Raw genomic sequence first — 6,000 nt, forward strand, 5'->3', positions numbered from 1 at the left:
TCGCTTCCTGCTCTGTAAGCGAGAGGTGACACTGACTGCAAGTGGCTGAGAATATGCCCTGGCAACAGCCAATTCAGGCAGGTACATGGAGTGCCTCATAGCCACTGGACAGGGAAGGTCTCTGCTGCTCAATGACAATGGTGTCCACTACAACAAAACTGAGTGTTCTCCTAGGGCTGCTGCCACTCTGGGCACATATTGAGAACATGCCCACTTCTGCTGTGGACACTGAGGCACAGCCCACACCTGGGGAGGCCTGGGGGGGCGCCTGGGCACACACCTGAAGGACACTGCACTTTTGGGGCTACATCGGCACGGGGTTGGCCCTTCACTGTCTCCGCTCAGCCTGTGTCTGGTCACCCACCATCCATCCGATCCTCAGGCCTCCCTCTGCCTTGCACCACACGTGTGAAGGGCACTGAGGGGCCTTGCTTGGCTCTTCTCCAATTCCAAGCCCTCAATGGGCAGCTCAGAGGCTGAGCTCCAGTCATTCAGGCCAGGTCTGGGGAAGGGTCCTGGTCTGCAGCAGGAAGCTGGGTGGAGCCGGTCTTGCCTGCCATGGCGGTCCCGGCTGCCCTCTGGTGGCCACGATCGGCTCACCGCTGCTTTGGGAGAGGTGGCAGTCCCTCAATCAACAGGGGCAGTGGGGAGGGTCTGTGCCAAACTGGTTATGGGATGGGGGGAACTCTGTGGCCCCAGACAGCCACCAGCTCTGGGTCACCTTCCTGACCTGAAATAGGCCAAGATGTAAAGCACCTGAGCCAGGAAAGCCCACCAAGGGATCCCTGATCCCATGTCCTCTAATTCTGGAGCTCCTCAGAGTAACCCAAGACTTCATCCTGGTTTTGGGTTTTTGAGACGGATTCTGTCACCCAGGCTGCAGTGCAGTGGTGCAATCTCGGCTCACTGAAATCTCCGTCTCCTGGGTTCAGGCGATTCTCCTGCCTGTCTCCCCAGTAGCTGGGATTACAGGCATGCACTACCAGGTCCAGCTAATTTTTTTGGTATTTTTAGTAGAAACGGGGTTTATTTTTTTTTTTAATTTTTTTTATTTTTAAATTTTTTAAAATTTATTTAAAGATGGGGTTTCACCATGATGGCCAGGCTGGTCTTGAACTCCTGACCTCAGGTGATCCACCCACCTTGGCCTCCCAAAGTGCTAGGATTACAGGCGTGAACCACCACGCCCAGCCCAAGAAACGGGGTTTCACCATGTTGGTCAGGCTGGTTTTGAACTCCTGACCTCAGGTGATCTGCCTGCCTAGGCCTCCCAAAGTGCAGGGATGACAGGCATGAGACACTATGACCGGCCCATCCTGGTTTGTTTTATTGAGACAGAGTCTCACTCTATTGCCCAGGTGGGAGTGCAGTGGTGCAATCTCAGTTCACTGCAACCCCCATCTCCACAGTTCAAGCAGTTCTCCTGCCTCGGCCTCCCGAGTAGCTAGGGTTACAGGAGTGCGCCACCACACCCGGCTAATTTTTGTATTTTTAGTAGAGATGAGAGATGGGGTTTCACCACGTTGGCCAGGGTAGTGTCAAACTCTGGACCTCAGGTGATCCACCCACCTTGGCCTCCCAAAGTGCTGGGATTACAGGCGTGAGCCACTGCACCTGGCCTCACTGATCTTGACTGAAAGCTGGTGGCAAAATAACAGATGCTTTCCCATGACTAAGCTACCATCAGGGAAGTCCCCAAGACCCCTGAGGCCCACCTGGTGCCCTGCAGTGCAGTACTGTCGCAGGACCCCCACCCTCCATTCCTGGCCCTATCTACAGAGTGGGCCCTGACTCCCTATCCCAGCTCTACCCTGTCCCTCCCTCTGCCAGGGCCAGGCGGGGAACACAACAGATGGGCTAGACAGAGGGTGGTGCCTCGCATCTGTGCACAGAGCTCCCTGCTGCTCCCAGAGCCTGGGGATCCTGCTGCCCCTGCTTTTCCTGTCCTCACTCAGGACAGCCTCATGCTACCTCAGGCCAGACTCCTGGGGTGAAGGAGCACAGTGAACTCACCCTGAACCCCTATGTAGCATGAACAGGAGGAGGGGTGCTACCCTACCTACCCTCACAGAGCCACAGAGATGCAGAGGGGCCCCTGGGACTGGGAGGAGACTACAGGGCCACCCCTGGAGGGGGTGCCAGAGCAAACATGGGAGCCAAGCAGCCCAGATGTGGTGGTGGGGGAGGCTCAAATTTAGGAGGGCTGAGGGCCTGACCTTGTTCACCCAGGAGGGACTTTGGTCAAGAGTTCCTCGTATTTATGCAGAAAAGCCTGACAGGGCAGCTTGGCCGAGAGCTGGGCAGAGGCTGGCTTGGCTGTGCTCAATGACCCTCTCACCTGGGACTTGAGTCCCTCAGCAAATGTTCTGTGCCCAGTCCTCTGCTGGGCCCTAGTGGACCCCAGAATGGGATTGGGGTGAGGTCAGGGAACAGCAGAAGCAGACACTGTGGACAGGATGAAGCAAGACTGGGGGTAAAGTCTAGGCCTTCCCAGACAAACTGTGGCTCACACTGTGGCCTGACCTAGAGCCAGGATCAACTGCTCAAGAACTGATCAACTACTGGCATGCCACACTGGGCAAGACAGCACTGACTGCCCCCTGCATTCAGCACCATCCCAGCTCCAACACAGTGAATACAAGACAGGTAGCACCCGTCCTGTTTGGACCGGACCTCTAACCACAGCTTGAATCCCAGAGTAAAGGCAAATAAGGCAGTAGTAAGGAAGTAGGAAGAAGTAAAGGCAGCTACCCCAGAAAAGCTGGGGTCGGGAGAGGTGGAGGCTCCCACTACCCACACTATAGCGGAGGTTTCTCCCACAGCAGCGTGGGTACCGGCTTGAGGTTATTAGACACAGCATTAAGAGCCTACTCTAAAACATACCCACAGGGCACCTTTCTTTTCCTTATTTCTAAATATGCCTGGATGTGCAGAGAAAGGGAGCTGAAGTCCCTTAGTTCCATTTTCAGTATGTTACGTTACACATAGCTAAGAAACAGTGAAATATCGTAAGCAAACAATATTTAATTATTTAAAATTTAAAATAGAAAGGCTGGAGATCTCAGGCTACCTGCCCAGGACGACTCCCCAGCAAACCGAACTGAGGCTCCCTCAGAATAGAGAAGACATGTCTCTGCACGGGCCCCGAGGGGGCGCAGGGCGACGTGGGGAGGGGGACCCAGGCCGGGGATCCGGGTGGTGTGCCCTAGCTCTCCCCAAGGCGGCAGGAGCAGCGCGGCGCAGGGACATCCCTCTAGGCCGTCGGTGCCTCTGCGCTTCCCGGCGTCCCGCTGCCCCAGGAAAGTTCCCGGCCTGCCACCCCTTGGGCCGTTGGAAAGTTTCCGTGGCTGCGGGGCCCTGGCAGCTAGGTGCCAAGCGTCGCGCCGGGCTGACACGGCTGCGGTGTCCGGCCGCATTCAGCTGAGGCGCGCAGTTCAAGGCGCCGGGCCGGGTCGCGTAGGGCCCCGAGGCCGTGCACAAAGGGACCCGCCCCCGCCGGCCCGGGGTCTCCGGCGCCGCAGCGCGCGCGGGCAAGACGCGGGTGGGGCGGAGACGGGCTCCAACGCCGGGCCCAGATCCTCGCCCGGATCTCGACTCCGGGGACAGGACCCCGTCCGGACCGCTACCTGGAACGCGGCCCAGATTTACGGCCCCGCCCCCGGTCCCGGCTCTGACCTGCGGTCCCAGCCCCGAGTCCAGCACCCCGCCCACTGGCTCGAGCTTACCTGGAGTGCAGCGTGGGCGGCTCCGCAGCGCGGCCGCGGCCCCGGCCCCCAGACGGGCGTCCCCTGGTCCCTTGGCGCGAGGGGAGCGGCGTTCCCAGGGCACGGCGCGGGTCACCGTCCGTGGGGCCGCAACTCGGGCAGGTGCGGGAGACCGTGCGGGGCCGCCCCCTCCCTGCGGGCCCAGAGCGCAGCCCGAGACCCCGGGCCAGCCCTCCCGCCCTCACGCGGCCCGTGTGCAAAGCGAACCGGGCCGGCGACGCGGATCTCCGCCCCGCCCCATCAGACCGCAAATTTTCCCATTGGTCGAGAGACCCGGCGCGGCACGGCAATAGGCGCCGATTGGACGAGTGCGCAAAGATGACGGCTTGCCATTGGGCCTCCGGGGTGTCAGTCCCAGCGGATGACCGGCCCCCTCCCGGAGGGGCAGAGGCCCCGGCACCTGCCCGAATCTCTGCAGCGGCGGTGTCAGGGTACGCGGGGCCGCCCCTTCCCAGCCGACTTGCGAGAACATTCCCCCGACCATCCAGCCCCGAGCAGGGACTGGCATGGCTGGCGCCCAGTCCCGGGACTCCGGCCGCGTAGCCTCCATCACCAACCCCAGTTCACAGGTACCCTTCTTCAGCGCCTGCTACTCTGCGCGCTGGGCGCCGCGCCCTCCTGTCGACATCGAATTGTATTCTTCACGCAAACCGCGAGGGAGAGTACTGCTGCTATCCCCATTTTACAGTTGCGAAACAGCCTCACAGAGGTTCTCACTTGCTTGAATGCAGTCGTCTGACTCCGGAGCCTGGGGGGCTCTCCCACTCTCAACGCCCCTGGGACCTCGCAGCGGGGCGGGGGTGGAGGTAGGGGCTGCATTATTTACCAGGGCAGGAAGAGACCCCCTCGGTAAACCAGGGACTCACCTTCCCAACCAGGCCTGGATGTACAGACCTCTTGGGCCTGTCCCACCCTGCAGGTCCCCCATGAGGCCGCCCTTCCTCACCTCCTCCTGGCATCCTCACAGCCCCACAAGCTCTCGGTCTGGGGAGGCGGAGTTGTGCGTTTATGGCCCCGTACTGCTGTCCCATTTTCTCCATCCTACCTGAAGTCAGAAAGGACCGTGGCTTCACTGCCTGTTGAGATTCGCATAGGTTGCATTTCCTTGCCAGGTTGAGTGCACCAGACGTGAGGCACACGTGGGACCATGACCCTCTGCCAGCCCCGCTTAACCTTGTGGTGTGGGGGGAACCAGCAGGGATGTTCATGCCCAGTGCTTTTTCTCAGGGAGGTCCTGAGATGACTTCTTAGCCAGTGACCCTGGCTCATGCATGCTGTCAGACTTTCCTGCCCTAGATGCATCTGGAGATGACCAGTCCTTGGCTCACTGCATTCCCCAAGGCCGCCTGCGGAACCAAACTGCCCACAACCATGCTCATGGGTGGTGGAGGGGTGGACCAGACACTCCTGTCTTACCCACCCATATCAGGAGTCCAGTGTGTACACCCAATCATTCCTTTATCCAAACTAAGAAAATGAAATGGCCCAAGGCAAGAACTCACTGCTGGGACCACTTCTGGGTCCATCTGTGTCTGGCAGCATGGTGAATCAATCCCAGCTGCCTTTCAGAGCCAGGCAGCTACTATCAATTGGAGCTGGCACTTAATGTGCCAATTGGCCTCCTGGCATGGGGTTGTTGCTTGCTGCTCTGGGAGGGCAGAATGAACTATCTGTCCCTAGAACAGGGGCCCTCATAAGCCAGGTAGCTGTCATCTTGTTAAGCAGCACTGTGGTGACATTCTGGCTCAGGTGCTGTAGAGCTGAGGGATTGTTTCCTCCATTTAGGAGTAGATGTAATGAGTCCAGCTGTCCCCAGCCATCTCTCCAAGTGCATTTGACCCTGGTCTTGCTACAGCCCCTCTTCTCACAGTGACCTCATAGCCCTGCACCACCCCCTTCCCACACTTGCAAAAGGGATTGGACAGAGTGCAAAAGAGAGCTATACACCAAAATCTGTGCAAGTGAAACTCTCTCTCCTTCTCCCCTCATCCCCACCCCTACCACCCATAGAGTTGCAGAGACGTGTCTGCTCTCAGCAGGACAGAGGATGTGGGGGCAGCACCAGTTCAAACAGGACTCAGGACCACTGTCCAGCAGTTGGCCCATTAGGCTGCAGCCGGGGCTCAGAAACACAGCAAGGGAGGCTGGGCTCAGTGGCTCATGCCTGTAATTCTAGCACTTTGGGAGGCTGAAGTGGGCAAATCAGGCTATGTTGTCCAGGCTGGTCAGGAGTTCG

The 6,000-nt window shown here is 59.0% G+C and overlaps 1 protein-coding gene across 5 annotated transcripts in view; it reads right to left on the bottom strand.

Moving 5' to 3' along the window:
- ARVCF (ARVCF delta catenin family member) overlaps positions 1–3,957 on the bottom strand; it is a 52,626-nt gene extending 48,669 nt beyond the window's left edge. For 3 of the 5 annotated variants that reach the window (XM_032269745.1, XM_032269743.1, XM_032269744.1), the window contains exon 1: positions 3,726–3,942. The gene's annotated coding sequence lies outside the window, so the exon portion shown is untranslated. Of the gene's footprint in view, positions 1–3,725 lie in introns of all 5 variants that reach the window. The other 2 variants (XM_032269741.1, XM_032269746.1) reach the window with 2 other exon arrangements.
- Between the last annotated feature and the right edge of the window lie 2,043 nt (positions 3,958–6,000).

The sequence above is a fragment of the Sapajus apella genome, unplaced genomic scaffold (assembly GCF_009761245.1).
Source record: "Sapajus apella isolate SASKATOON/1434 unplaced genomic scaffold, GSC_monkey_1.0 scaffold198, whole genome shotgun sequence".
In the NCBI taxonomy this organism is placed as follows: Eukaryota; Metazoa; Chordata; class Mammalia; order Primates; family Cebidae; genus Sapajus; species Sapajus apella.